Here is a 14,153-nt window from a genome sequence, read left to right as displayed (position 1 = left end):
TATCAAACTCTTATTATAAGTGAACAACATATACTACAATTAACAATTCTATCTCGCCTTCTCTCAACCAATTAAACTAATTCTAAATATTACATTTTATGAATTATAACTGACCTTATTATAAACTGACCGTCCTTTCATCATGGCAAAACCATTAAGTGAATAATACAATTATTGAACGCAAATTATCCAACCGTAACTGTCAACATACATGGTATTACTTCTTGTACGACTTTGCCCCCCGCAGAGCTATAGAAAAACAGTACATTAACGGGTGTTACACGGACTCTTTTTAGATGTTACACGGACACTTTTTATGAAGTATTATAGATTCACTCGTGCATGATCAGTGAGTTCATGGGCACTTTAACTTTCAATTAGATTTGAACTTTTTGGTTCACCGACATATTTCCTGTCTTTTTATTAAACAAAATATTTACGTTAGCATCAATATCTTTTTTCAAACATTTTCAGTAAAATACTATTCATATCAGTACACTAAGGGATAAGACATTTAACTTCAAAAAGGGGGGTATGGTTTTCTCCTAAAAAAAGATATTTTGATCCCAAATTTTATGAGAAAAAATTTACTATGGTCAAGCAGATGACAAATTAATGTTCTGCATGATTCCTGATTTTCCGAATACCGTATAGTGCTAATTTAAACAAAAATATTTGGGTGATGGCGTTGAAAAGTAAATAGTTAATATACTCAGAAAAGAACATACCGCCCCATTTATGAAGCAAAATAATCGGTCAATAAATGTTTTCTTCGTTATATGGACATGAATAGTATTTTGGACAATGCTGAAAGTAAAGAAATGATAATACCGACGTTCATATTTCAATAAAAAAAAGACAGGAAATAAGTAAATAAAAATCAAATCTTATCAAAAGATAAAATCCCTATCAACTCACCAATGCACGATTGATCCTATAAAAAAAAGTGTTCGTGTAATACACGTCCAAATAAGCAGCAAATCTAGAAGAAAATCATTCAACTTATGTCATCAATTTTGGACGGTAAGCTGCGATTGGACCACGTAACACGTGTTTAATCCCGATCAACACTTGCAGATCTAGAGACGAGCATGAATTTAAAAAAAAATCAAAGTATATGCCTGAATATATATAATATTAAGACAAAATCCATTTTTTCATAACATTTCATTCACTAATGAAGTAGGAAATTCATTCTTTTGATACATTTATATTGTTATTGAATTTATATATACATATATATCAGTTGCGGATCCAGCCATTTTAAAAAAGGGGGTTCCCAATCCAGGACAAAACAGGGGGGGGGGTTCCAACTATATGTCCCCATTTAAATGTATTGATCGTTCAAAAAAAAGGTGTTACAACCCCCGGGACCCCCACCACTGAATATTGAATTCATGTATTTGGCAACAAACGTGCGATTTTTACGATTTTTTAAAAGTGGGAATGGGGGGATGGAGTGGCACATTCTGCATTTTTTCATCAAAATAAAGATCACAGCCTGTTTATTTTAAATTAAATTAGGCCCCCTCCCCGCTTTCCGTTTCATCCATAAAAATCAAACGTTAGCTTACTTACCACTAAAATATTTCTTTAATATATTACTTTTTTACGAAGTTGCATTTTAAAAAGTCTTAAATGTGTACAACATTCATCTTTTACTTGATATGGTTCTTTTTTATCAAATCATTAGATTCCTGATGTTGTTCTTGAAAAAAACTCTCGGTTGAAGGGAAATGAAAAAAAAAAAGTGTGTTTATACTATAACTTACATTTACTGCTTTATGGCTATCTAAGTTTCTCAAATGTTTAGTCTTGCAAAATGTATTATTAATTTACTTTCTTGAAACGTCGTACAAGTCAGATACAAAACAAAAGTAACAAAAAAATAGGCCGGAAACAACCTGCCGTATAGTTTTTCTGCACTTGTAGTCAGGTCAAGGTCCTCGGCTATCGCCTCGGACCTTGACCTGACTACTCGTGCAGAATAACTATCCGGCAACGGTTGTTACCGGCCTGTTTCTTTGTTACCTTTGTATTGTATCTAATACTTACAATGTGTACCACAAGTATATATGTAGTTTAAAACTCTTACATATTAAATGGTCATTATTTGTAAGCGTATTTGAAAACCCTAACGCCCATAAAAAGAGAGAGAAACTACCAACGGGGCAATCAAAATTCACACGTGTATTATAACAGACAGCACCTGGCCAAAAATTAACACGACCAAAGAAAAAAAAACAATTACAAATCCTGTGTACATCCTTAGTTTTATATATTTTTAAATAAAAACAGAGGTACAGATTTTTCAATTCTATCAAGGGTATTTGAAAACTCCAACGGTCATAAAAAAGAGACAAGCTACAAACGGGGAATCAAATTTCACAAGTGTCACCTGGCCAAAAATAAACACGACCAAACGACAAAAAACAATTACAAATACCACGCAGTCAAACCAGTATACATCATTGTTTTATAACATGGAACCTATTACTTGCTATAGAACTAAAATTCAGTAGAAATTTTTTTCCTAAACATCAATTGCATCTTTTATTGACCTTTATAATATTTATATAAGATTGGACCTAATAAACATCTGTTTATTTTTTTTATCTCTTGCAATGGTTATGTAATTAATTGTCAGTGCTGGTATACTACATAGATAAAGGTACATCGTAAAACCAAGGAGTTTTATAGTAACAACTATACAAATCCTTGGTAAAACGAAAATTGTAATTAAAACACGTGATTTTTAGCCATTTTGTTTTTAATTTATAGAACTCATACGGACCATACCTTCCTTCAAGTTGTTATCTAATCAGCAAAGTAAATGCAAAATCGTATGATTATAGTGGTCATGATTGTTGGATTTGGTTTAAATCCTCATCGCCAATAGAAAAAAACAAATTTCCATAAAGTTTTTTTTAATCTGTGTTGAGATGAAATTAAATCCGCTATTTTTACTGGTCATGAAAATTAAATTTTATAAGGTTTCTGACTTTCAACAAGCATCATTTTATCATAAGTTAAAAACGTATATTTTAGCGTCAATTATTGTACTTTGGTCTGACGAGGATATTTGTCCCCGTGCAACAATACCACATCTATTGACTTTTTTTTCTCAATATTTGATTACTTTTCTTTTATCAATTCAATTCAAGTCAAATCAAACAGTATTGTCATATAAATCAACTTACATGATTTGTGACTAAAACATACAAAACATAAACAAAACAAATACAAATACGTTATCAAAGTCTCACCACTTGTTTCATAAAAAATATACAGCCTAATAGAGCATTTGCATTATTCACGTATTTGCTGGCGTATCCGTATCGACGTATCGTATAACACGTATACGAGGAAAGGATAAATTAAGTCAAGTTGTTTCCGATGAAGATATTTTACAAAGCATTTAGTTTTAATTCAGATCGGGGCTAAATCATTATTTTATACAAATCTTCCCGATACGTATACGTCGATCCGTGCACGTATCCTGATACGTGAATATTGCAAATGCTCTAATAGAGGTTTCTCAACATCTTACGAACGGACGAAACTCTACGTACGTATCGTTAAGGAGCAGTAATTTTGTTAAAATAAAATCCACGATAAATTTCTGCCGATATTACAGCGTGTTTCAAGACAACAGTTATCAGTTTCATAATCTTTTTTCCAACCTTGCGTTTTATTTTTTGTGTTTAGACATCAGTGTTCCAATTTATTTTCTTTTGTTGAATGTTACGTATTCTTACGTTGTGTTTCGTTTGTTTACATGTCGAATATATGCGTTCGATTTATCTCCCTTATCCATTTAAAAAGAACATTGTTATGTAATGTTGATGTTAACAACAATCGGCGCGTCTGGTTTGTATTTGATTGATTGAGTGTTGGATGTTAAACGTTCAGTGGCAAGTATTCCATGAATTTCGCGACGAGGTTAGCGTTTGATAAAGGATTGAAAAGTGATTTAGATGACACAAGTTTAGTATTTTTCATTTATTATATCGACACATCCTTTATAAATATGGAACGAATAAAGGAGGAGTGTTTGGGTAAATACTGTCTCCTAGAATACAGCACCCAACTGGAAAGTCTTAATGTGCACTAGGTCCAAGTGGTCCAACTTTCTGTAACGCATGAGTGTCATTTACGTGTTCGAGAGTATCTTGGATAAATATGTCGTGAACACCGCTATTTATTTAAAAGAAAATTATCTATTGGGAAAAGGTTACAGAAATATAAAGGAGCACTCGATCAATCGTAAAGTAATCGATTTTTGTGTATTCTTGTTGAAAGTATGAGTGCTACAGCACTGATAGTTACACATTTTTTAAAAGCCACGGTACATTTTTCTAAAAGTCCATTCCCTAAGTAAAAAAAAAATAGAAAAATAATAACAGAAGAAAATATATAAACAGCATGCCATAAGAACTCCACAAAAACAAGAAAACAAAATCAATTATATATATACTAAAATTTGTACGATAATAAAACATACACAAAAAGAATAAGAACGGCCATGAAAAAAAACAACAAAAAAACTAAATACATAACAGTAAAATTGAGAATGGAAATGGGGAATGTGTCAAAGAGACAACAACCCGACCATAGAACAGACAACAGCAGAAGGTCACCAACAGGTCTTCAATGCAGCGAGAAATTCCCGCACCCGGAGGCGTCCTTCAGCTGGCCCCTTAACAAATATATATACTAGTTCAGTGATAATGAACGCCATACTAAACTCCAAATTGTACACAAGAAACTAAAATTAAAAATAATACAAGACTAACAAAGGCTAGAGGCTCCTGACTTGGGACAGGCGCAAAAATGCGGCGGGGTTAAGTACATCTTTTTAAAGTTTTAATTGTTTTTTTTTTAAATATTTATTTCATTGTTTCCCGTTAGTTATCTTCTTGAGTTTACCAGTTTAGCTAGAATATAAATCAATAATAATCATTTAAGGTGAAGAAGTGACCATGTGGATTTTAGAATTGGGGCAACGAAGCGGTTACCCCAGATCCGAGGATGTTTTTTGTTGTTTTTGTTTCAAATTAAAAACTAGAGGCATTCACGCCTAGATTTGATTTAACTCATGTTTGCGGAAGACCTTCTAGCATTGATCTTATCCTTGGTAAGATTAAAAAAAAAATCCTATCCCCTTCTATTCCAAAGTCCTATATTTACCCTTTTTCACATAAATGTACTAAAAAATTCAAATGATGTTGTCATGCTTATCAAAATCTCTTGTACGATTGCTGCCCTTGGTCTAAATATTTTAAATTATATTCTTCCCCATAATTTTTTGATCAGTTAGATTTTTCAACTGTGTTGATTGAACCGTAAATTGTATATTATATATTCTATATATCACTCGTCAATATAATTTGTCTACGACTCAAAATGGTCTTAAAAATACAGCATGTATATATATTTTTTTTTATAAGTAAAAGACATTTCAAGGGGGAGAAGAACACAGCCGATAGTCCAATAATATTAAATAAATTAATGCTCCCTCTTTTCTCGTTACGGCAAGTTACGTGAAGTTAGGGCAATTTTCGTTCGTTCGTTAGATGTTGAGAAACCTCTAGTAGACATTTGCGGAAACTGTCATACACCTACGATTAGGATTACAATTACACTTACAGGTAGCATTTAAATCTTGGGTCGTTTCAAAGTGTAAATATAAACCGTCGGTTCAAAACAAAGACTAACTCCTATGATGTTTTTCTATAGTTGAACAATGGGATTTCAAAGAAATATTGATAAAAAATGGCATCTTGGCAGCTTCAGGTGGAATCTGGACAACTCTGACCCAAAGGCAAATTGAACTAGTATGACAACTCGGGCCAATTTAAAGACAACTCGGACCACTTTTATAGACAGCTCGGACCAGTTTGAAAGACAACACGGACCAGTTTGAAACACATGTCAGACCAGCGGCTCTTCGTGTTTTTTACGTTTAATATGATTTTTGTTTGTTTTGTCTAGATTTTGTTCTTCTCAGTCCCCTCCCCCCCTCCAAACTGACCATCTTAGCTAGCTGTGATAACTTGTCAGTTTGATGCATTTCAGTAAGTTCTGTTACTATGAATTGTTTTATGACGGCCTAACGAGATCAGCTGGAAAAATAAAACAACAAATATCTTTCAATGCAATGAAAATATAAAGCAGATATATATATTCGTCTTAACAAATACGAGCCCGTGTTGTAATGAGTGATCCTAGAAATATTTCAAGATGGTTGAAACGCCTTTTACCGTCAGGCACCAAATGTTATTTTTCGACTATCATTAGCGACAACTTGATTCAATTTATATTGTGGTTTGTCAAATTATCCTTATTTATCAGAAGTCTCAATTATTTAAACTTTATCTTTCTAATTGGAAACATATACTATGATTCGTCAAAATCAGTTGATTATTTTTATCATGGAGAAATGAACTCTACATGTATATTTCTTTGTGGAGTTTTTGTGAACTTTTGTTCGTATTTTCGTCGTTTTTCTTTTGACCATGGTGGAGTCTTTTTTTCGACTTATGGGTTCTAAATGCCCCTTTGCATCGTTTCCTCGTTTAAAAAAAGAAAAAGTAACTTAAGCTGCATTAAACATATACATGCATTACATTTTAAATTAAATCAAGAATTTCAAAATACAGACTCTCAAGAACTTCGTTTAAATATTCTTAAAACACTCAAGTTGTCTTTTAAAGTACACGGATGTCTGTGAACCCTATTTTAGATTTAATGCAAGTCAAACATTTTTTTAAACGAGGATTTTTTTTTATTTCTTTAGAAATAAAGTAGTTATATGTTATTAAATGAAACTATGTTACATCTTTCTTGACTTCAATGATCTTTGCTTTTAAAGATATTTGAATGCACACGAATATTGATTGGATCCGAATCTTAATCAAACACATCACACATCATTTATAACGAGATATTTTCATATTAAAAATTTTCATTAGGAATAGATTATAAGCTGATATTTTAAAAAAATTGTCAAATTGATATTTACTACATGAATCATTAACGTCAAAAACAGTAGAAAAATACCGTTTACATTATTTGGAAAGATTATAACGTTATTGTTAAAAAAAATCACACGTAATTTAAGTCGGTTAAGGAGCATTTGCGGATACAAAAGTGTAATCGTATAAAAGATGTGCGACTTCCAATTACTATATATCGCCCGCTTTTGTAAAGCGAGTGGAACTATTAATACGGAAAAATGAATAAATGATAATTGTATTTCGTGCATTTATTTTATTTTTCCCCGTTATGGACGAAGAACACAGATTAACCATGACAGCACTACCTGCCCTGATGCAGACTCTACCAGATGTAAGGTATACATTTCATTCGCCATCTGATTCTAACACTGGTAGTCCTAGCTTGACCAACGACAAACCAATCTTTTATAATCAGGAAATATTATAGGCAATGATGTATACTTTTGGAATAGGGAAATGTGATCACTTGTTTTGCAAGCAAACGATATTCTTTTTACATGTGAAACTCCTGAAACGTTACTTTAAATTGTAGCCGATGTTAATGGTCTCTTCAGACAGAGAACCGGTCGGGATCATAAGCTTTCCCCGGGAAACAGAATTCTTCTTTTATGTTATGGTTACCCGTCTTGTCATCTGATTTCTGAAATAGTTGACCTTAGTGTTTCGACTACAAAAGGAAAAAAAACACATACATGTATACCTATTTCAAGAAACATATAACCGTCTTATCTATTGGCCTTCTTTCACTGGATGATTGGCAGAACTTACAAGGTGGGTGGCCAAAACTTCCGTTTGCAGTAGGGCTATCGACGGAAAGTTTGTGGCCGATAACGGAACTGAAAGTCTTAGAATAGTATTTCCCAGGACACAGACATTGTCACTGCATTCACACTTAATTTGTAATATTGAACGAAGACAGGAAATATTATGTTGAGTGCGGATTTCTTTGGCATCAGCAATATATATGTTGATAAGAAATATAGGACAAGAATTACCTTTCACGACCGAGCTGTTTTTGCTAGGCGACAAAATATATCCGAACAGATATCCAGTATTGACACCTGACATGAGACAAACCCCAGATTATGCAGAGGAAGTGTAGAAAATTAAATAGACATATTACACACTATAGAGTAGAGGTGGAACACGCATTCGGAGAATTAAAAAAAACCACACACAATGTTATGGGGACTTTGTGGCGATTCATATCTGTTGTGACCATAAGTTTCTGCATTTGTGTGTCGTCGAAAAGACTTATTTACATGATAAAAAAAATATCATTTCATTTTACTATATCTATATCAATTGGGTTTATTTTCTTATTTTGAGAGGACCCCTTGTTTTTCGTCAACTGTAATCGTAAGTATAAGTGTAACCCTAGGTATAGACATAGTTTCCGCAAAGTCTAATAAAACACAAGTTAGCAACAAGATCCACTCTATAATGAGTTATGAGAGACTATTAGACTATTTTCATATTACCGACTTTTGACTCCGGATTATATAATTTGTCGACTGGTTACCTTGGACATCATGGTACCAAGTCAGGTAAGAGCAAGCTAAAGAAGTAAAACCAAGCGTTCAATCGGTACAATTTTGGGGGAAAATTACCTGCTTAACATTTTTTTTTCACTACAAAATCATCGGAAAACAATAAACTTTCCCCTCAAATTACACCGATTATATGTTTGATTTTACGTATTTTGGATCTCTTACTTGACCGAGTACCATGATGTCCAAGGTAACCAGTCGACAAATTATATAATCCGGAGTCAAAAGTCGGTAATATGAAAATAGTCTATTTAGTATAATACAAATAAAGCCAACAAACATGAGTATAAATTACACTTTCTTTACATAGTATAATCTAAATGACAAGAGGAAACTTTTAAGCATTTATAATTATAATAAACAAACTAATTAATATATTTAAGAATTGAATGCTTCTTTTTGTAAATTTATTGGGGTGTAAAAGCGTTGACCGAAGTATATTTTGTATGAAGCGCGGAAGCGCTTCATTCTAAAAATGTTTGCACGGTCAACGCTTTTACAACCCTATAAAATTACTTAAAGAAGCATTCAATACTTTTAATTACATTTTTTGCTAGGATCATGAAAACACGATTTATATCAAGTTTTTCATTTGTTTACCTGTGCACTTTATTGTGGAAGCTCGTGTCGTCATGAATTTGAAATGAAGTTTGATTTTAGAATGACGCGAGATTGCTGTTAGCCAATCAAAATAACGTATTATAATGAAACATACATGTAATGTAATTATATATATATATATATATATATATATATTATATGGTATAATGCTTTATAATTCATCTATGAGTCCCCTACCCTTCGTACAAACACAAGTAAACATAAAAAAATCATAACTCGTCTTCCTGTACTCAAGTAAATAAATTTTAAAGTATTACATTTCAAAAATATTATAAACTGACCTGTCTAGAAACTGACCACTCTTTTGTCATGACAAATCCATATAGTTAATAATACAATTATCGAACGCAAAGTCTTCAACCGTAACTGTCAATATACATGTATTAAGCTTCTTACATTGTGTACCACAGGTATACATGTAGTTTAAAACTCTTACATATTAAATGTTCATTGGAATGTATGTGTTATATGCTGAAAAATAGCTGTAAGGTATACAGAATAAAGTTTAATTTTCCGGCGTGGATCCAGCCATTTTGAAAAAGGGGGAAAGGGGGTTGCAACCCCAGAACACCACGAAAAGTTCACATAATTAGTAAAAGAACAAAAAAAATCGAAAAAGGGGGGGGGGTCCACCCCCGGAACACCCCCTCCCCATAGATCCGCCAATGATATAATGATTTGTCACCATAGACTGTTCAAGGAATAACTGTGATATACTTGTCAAAATGCCGTTAATGTTTACTGGTGATCATATAACGTTTAAGTGTGCACGTATCATTGCAGCTTTTTGTTATTATGGCTGTTCCTTCCTATTCATACAAGGCATTTTCTTAAAAATAAAATACGTTAACAGAGGTACAGATTCTTCAATTCTATCAAGCATACTTGAAAACTCTAACGCCCATAAAAAGAGAAAGAAGCTAACAACGGGCCAATCAAAATTCACAAGTGTAATATAACAGATAACACCTGGCCAAAAATAAAACAGACCAAAAGACCAAAAAAAAAAAAAACACAATTACAAATACTACTCAGTCAAACCTGTGTACATCCTTATTTTGATAACATGGAACATATTACTTGCTATAGAACTAAATTCAGTAGATGTTTTTTTTATATAAACCAATTACATCGGAGGTCGTTTAGAAAAATATATATATTTCTTCTGCAACAAGAGACTGTGAAACATCACAATTACTACTAGTATGTGTTCCTTATGAACATGCTATTACGGGGTACCTCAACATCGTTCAAGAACAGAGGCACTTCCTGTATATCCGTTTATATAACAAGTATAATATTTTTTTCATAGACAAGACCGAGAAGTTATAAAATTTCTGTAAAAAGAAGCAAAATATCGTCCACTATCGAAATTAAAGAAATGCTCGTTTGTCCTATTGGAAAAGACTTGTGTAAACGAGAAAAATCGGATAAAAAAGTATTTGATTCTTATCGCACTAAATGTATGAATACTGATACGTCATGTAATCGGAAAGCGTGTTGTGCCCGTTCCAGCTGACAAAGCAGTGTACAATGTGATAGTGGTATGACGTAAATACTATAAGTATGCTCTTAGGAGTGAAAGTATAAATTCTTTTATATTCTAGGCCGTACGTTCCACAGAGTCCCAGCAATGGCCTATTATGCATGCCCTGGCTTCAGAAAATACACAAAAAGGTCAAATATCGTTTCTACGAGGATTCCTGAAAGTATTCCACAACTACTATTAATTTCTCTGAACTTTTAACTAGTACCCTGTGATCAGTTTCACAAAAAATCTTACGACTAAAGTTGATCGTATGTATACTGAATTGTTCATGACTTACGATCATAGTCGTAAGATTTTTTGTTAAACTAATCACAGACTACTTTTAAAGATATTGTCATTATATATGTTTAATAAAGAACTAGAACACACCCTCGACATCGCAGGTCCGTGACTGAATTAAAGTACCTACGCCTCATTTTCAGCCTGGATTTTTAGTATTCGTATTGTCATTTGATAACGTCATGTTGATTATAAGGTGCACAGTTTTCTCTGCTTTCAAAATCTTTCTGTTTGAATTCGTCCTGGTTTTCTTACTACAACCGGAAACTACTTGTATAGATATATTTTTTTGGTCAATGATTGAATTTAGTATAGTGTCAATCCCTGTATAATGACGAAGTTCAGGTTTGATTATGACCCTTGTATATAGCAAGTCCCAAATACACCGTTTGGTGGTGCGCCTGACAGAGGCGAAACGTACAGATTAGGTAACAGGTAACAGGTGACCCGAGAACACAGTTATTTCGTAGTGCATTTCTTTTAGACAATAATTGAAAATTAAAAAAATCCCACCTGCGCTTTCTCAATAATATTTTTACAGTGTGGTGTACTACTTTTGGGACAAATTATATCAAAATTATAGAAAAGTTCATCAGCTCTAACTCAAAATATGGACAATTTTATGTTAAGGGGGTCTTGAATTCTTTTGACAGCTTCCGAAATACTAATTTTTAACCTTTTTTAGCTGGACCAAATCACTACTTTACTTACCAAATTTTTTTACCGTGTAATTTCATCCCCCTACTTGCTATTTGAGGCAAAAAACATGAATAAATAAATTTGGAAAGGGTATAAAAAAAATTGCAAGTAACACACTGTCCACACAAGGGACTATATTTGTAACAATGAAAATCAAAGAACGATATCTGTGTTCTCGGACCAATGTGACATATACTATTGGTATCGGTATCGGATTCGACCCGGAACTTGTTAATTATTGGTAATAATTAGGGAGCTACCATTTGATTTTTATGGGGGGGGGGGGGGGGGGGGGGGGATAAAATTTGAAAAAAATAGGTAGAACAGGATTTTTGAGTAAAAAAAAAGGCAGGATGAGATTATTTGCCACAAAAAAAAAGGCAGGATGACAATATATGTATAAAAAGTCAGGATAAACTAAAAAAAAAAGAAGGCAGGACCGAATAGAGTGAAAATTAAAAAGGCAGGACCGAAAAGAGGGGAAAATAAATAGGCAGGACAAAATTTTTCATCCTAGCCCCCCCCCCCCATAAAAATCAAATGGTAGCTCCCTTATGTGGAAAACAAAAGGGCATGGAATAGCGTAATTTTTAATCAACACCATTGCCCTATATTAGTTAAAAATATTTGATCAGCACTTATTTTCGAAAGTATCAAAGACATTGCTGATATAAACATATGATATAAGTTTCATAAAATTCTGGCAAGAATTGCACACATGAGAGTGCTAACAATGCAATTTTCCATATAATCAATATTTCCAAGGGGCATAACTTTTTTAAAAATTATTGATCGGCACTGATTTCCGAACTCGTCCAAGACATTGCTGGTATTAACCTATAATATAAGTTTCATAAAAATCTGGCAAGAATTGAACACATGAGAGCGCAAACGATGCAATTTTCCATATAATTAATGTTTCCAAGGGGCATAACTCTTTTGAAAATAATTGATCGGCACTGATTTTCGAACTCGTCCAAGACATTGCTGATATAAACCTATGATATAAGTTTCACAAAAATCTGGCAAGAACTGTACACGTTAGAGCGCTAACAAGACCGGACGGACGGACGAACGCCCGGTATTTCTATGTCCCCCGCAACGCATTGCGCGGGGGACAATAATGCTTTTGTCTTTGTGAATAGAACACCTGACCATTTGCGGTTACATATTTACTCCATCACCTTGAATTCATCTTGTTAAAAAAAAATAACATTAGTCCGAAACTAGAAAGGGCAACTTGATAATTGCAAAAGCATAAATTCTGAAATTAATTGACAGATTTTATATACTAGAAAGATAGACAAACGCTGTAAAATAAGGGGCGCGTAATTAAAAAAAACCAGATTTTAAATCATTTACTTTTGAAGATTTATAGGACTGACACGGACTTTACAGTGATTTTTTTCACAAGTTGCCAGTAAATATTATCAAGTTGCATGATTTTTATATGATATATAAATATAGTCGGTTAAAGAGCTCATCAGAGCTCATGTTTTCTCTGTTATTGTGTACATATACATGCCGTCTTTAAATAAAATTTACTTACTTACTATCAGTTTTCATTACACTAAAAATAAATCCAAGCCAACTCTGTAACACATCTCCGATTAACTTTTCAAATTGGCAAAACATGAGTACCTTCATCATCACAAACTGAAATATATTTTATTTTTCGTCCTGGACCTTTGTGTGTATGCGAAATTAATTGTGCAGTAAGTGGTGCAGTAGCATACTATATATAGTCTCCGCCTCTAAATAAAACTCGCTGATCTGAATCTTAATTTAGTGGTTGAAAGATTTTGGGTGTAAATATAGTAAATTAATGCATTTTGTGTGAATCAGTGCGTATGTATTTAAATTAAACTTCAAGTTTACTTAAATCTCGACTCATTATATTAAAACCATAAGCAAAAGTAAAAATTTATAATTGCAAAATGGCTCAAAATTGCACCACTACGGTATGATAATTGTTCGTTAATTTAAATTCAGCATAATCTCTCCCAAAAATGTAACGATACTTTATGCACCTCGGCCTTGGGATGCAACGACAGACGGGCGAAGAACCTACTTAGGCGTCCCCGGTGGTAAAGCCACAGTAACCGGCCATCGGCCGCGGCTGACTTTTGAAACGATATCAACCCCATGCGAAGCAGAGGTTATGGCAAATTAAATTTGGGAAACTTTGCTAATTTGCATAGTGGCCGCATTGTATTATCATGACGACAGCCATTACAATAGGACTATACATGCTCCTAAAATATAATGCAAATATACCAATTCCTAAGTGGAATCAGCAACTTGTCCGCATGTAGTTGTATTTTACATGTGCTTTTGCCTTCTGTTTGGGTACAAATGAACATTGTCTACTATGAAAATTTTCGGCCTTTCTAGTTTGAAAATCGGAAGCGTAACCGTAGCATAACAGCTATATTA

At 33.2% G+C, this 14,153-nt stretch overlaps 1 protein-coding gene across 4 annotated transcripts in view; it reads right to left on the bottom strand.

Annotated features, from left to right (window-relative positions):
• Positions 1-13,436, bottom strand: part of LOC127732126 (gastrula zinc finger protein XlCGF8.2DB-like) — a 40,671-nt gene extending 27,235 nt beyond the window's left edge. The window contains exon 1 of one of the 4 annotated variants that reach the window (XM_052241202.1): positions 13,267-13,436. The gene's annotated coding sequence lies outside the window, so the exon portion shown is untranslated. Of the gene's footprint in view, positions 1-114; positions 294-9,471; positions 9,574-13,266 lie in introns of those variants that run through there. The other 3 variants (XM_052241201.1, XM_052241200.1, XM_052241197.1) reach the window with 3 other exon arrangements.
• Positions 13,437-14,153: the final 717 nt, after the last annotated feature.

The sequence above is a fragment of the Mytilus californianus genome, unplaced genomic scaffold (genome assembly GCF_021869535.1).
Source record: "Mytilus californianus isolate M0D057914Y unplaced genomic scaffold, xbMytCali1.0.p SCAF_22, whole genome shotgun sequence".
NCBI classification, from domain to species: Eukaryota; Metazoa; Mollusca; class Bivalvia; order Mytilida; family Mytilidae; genus Mytilus; species Mytilus californianus.
Note: the sequence above shows the minus strand (reverse complement) of the source record. Positions and strands in the feature narration are given on the sequence as shown.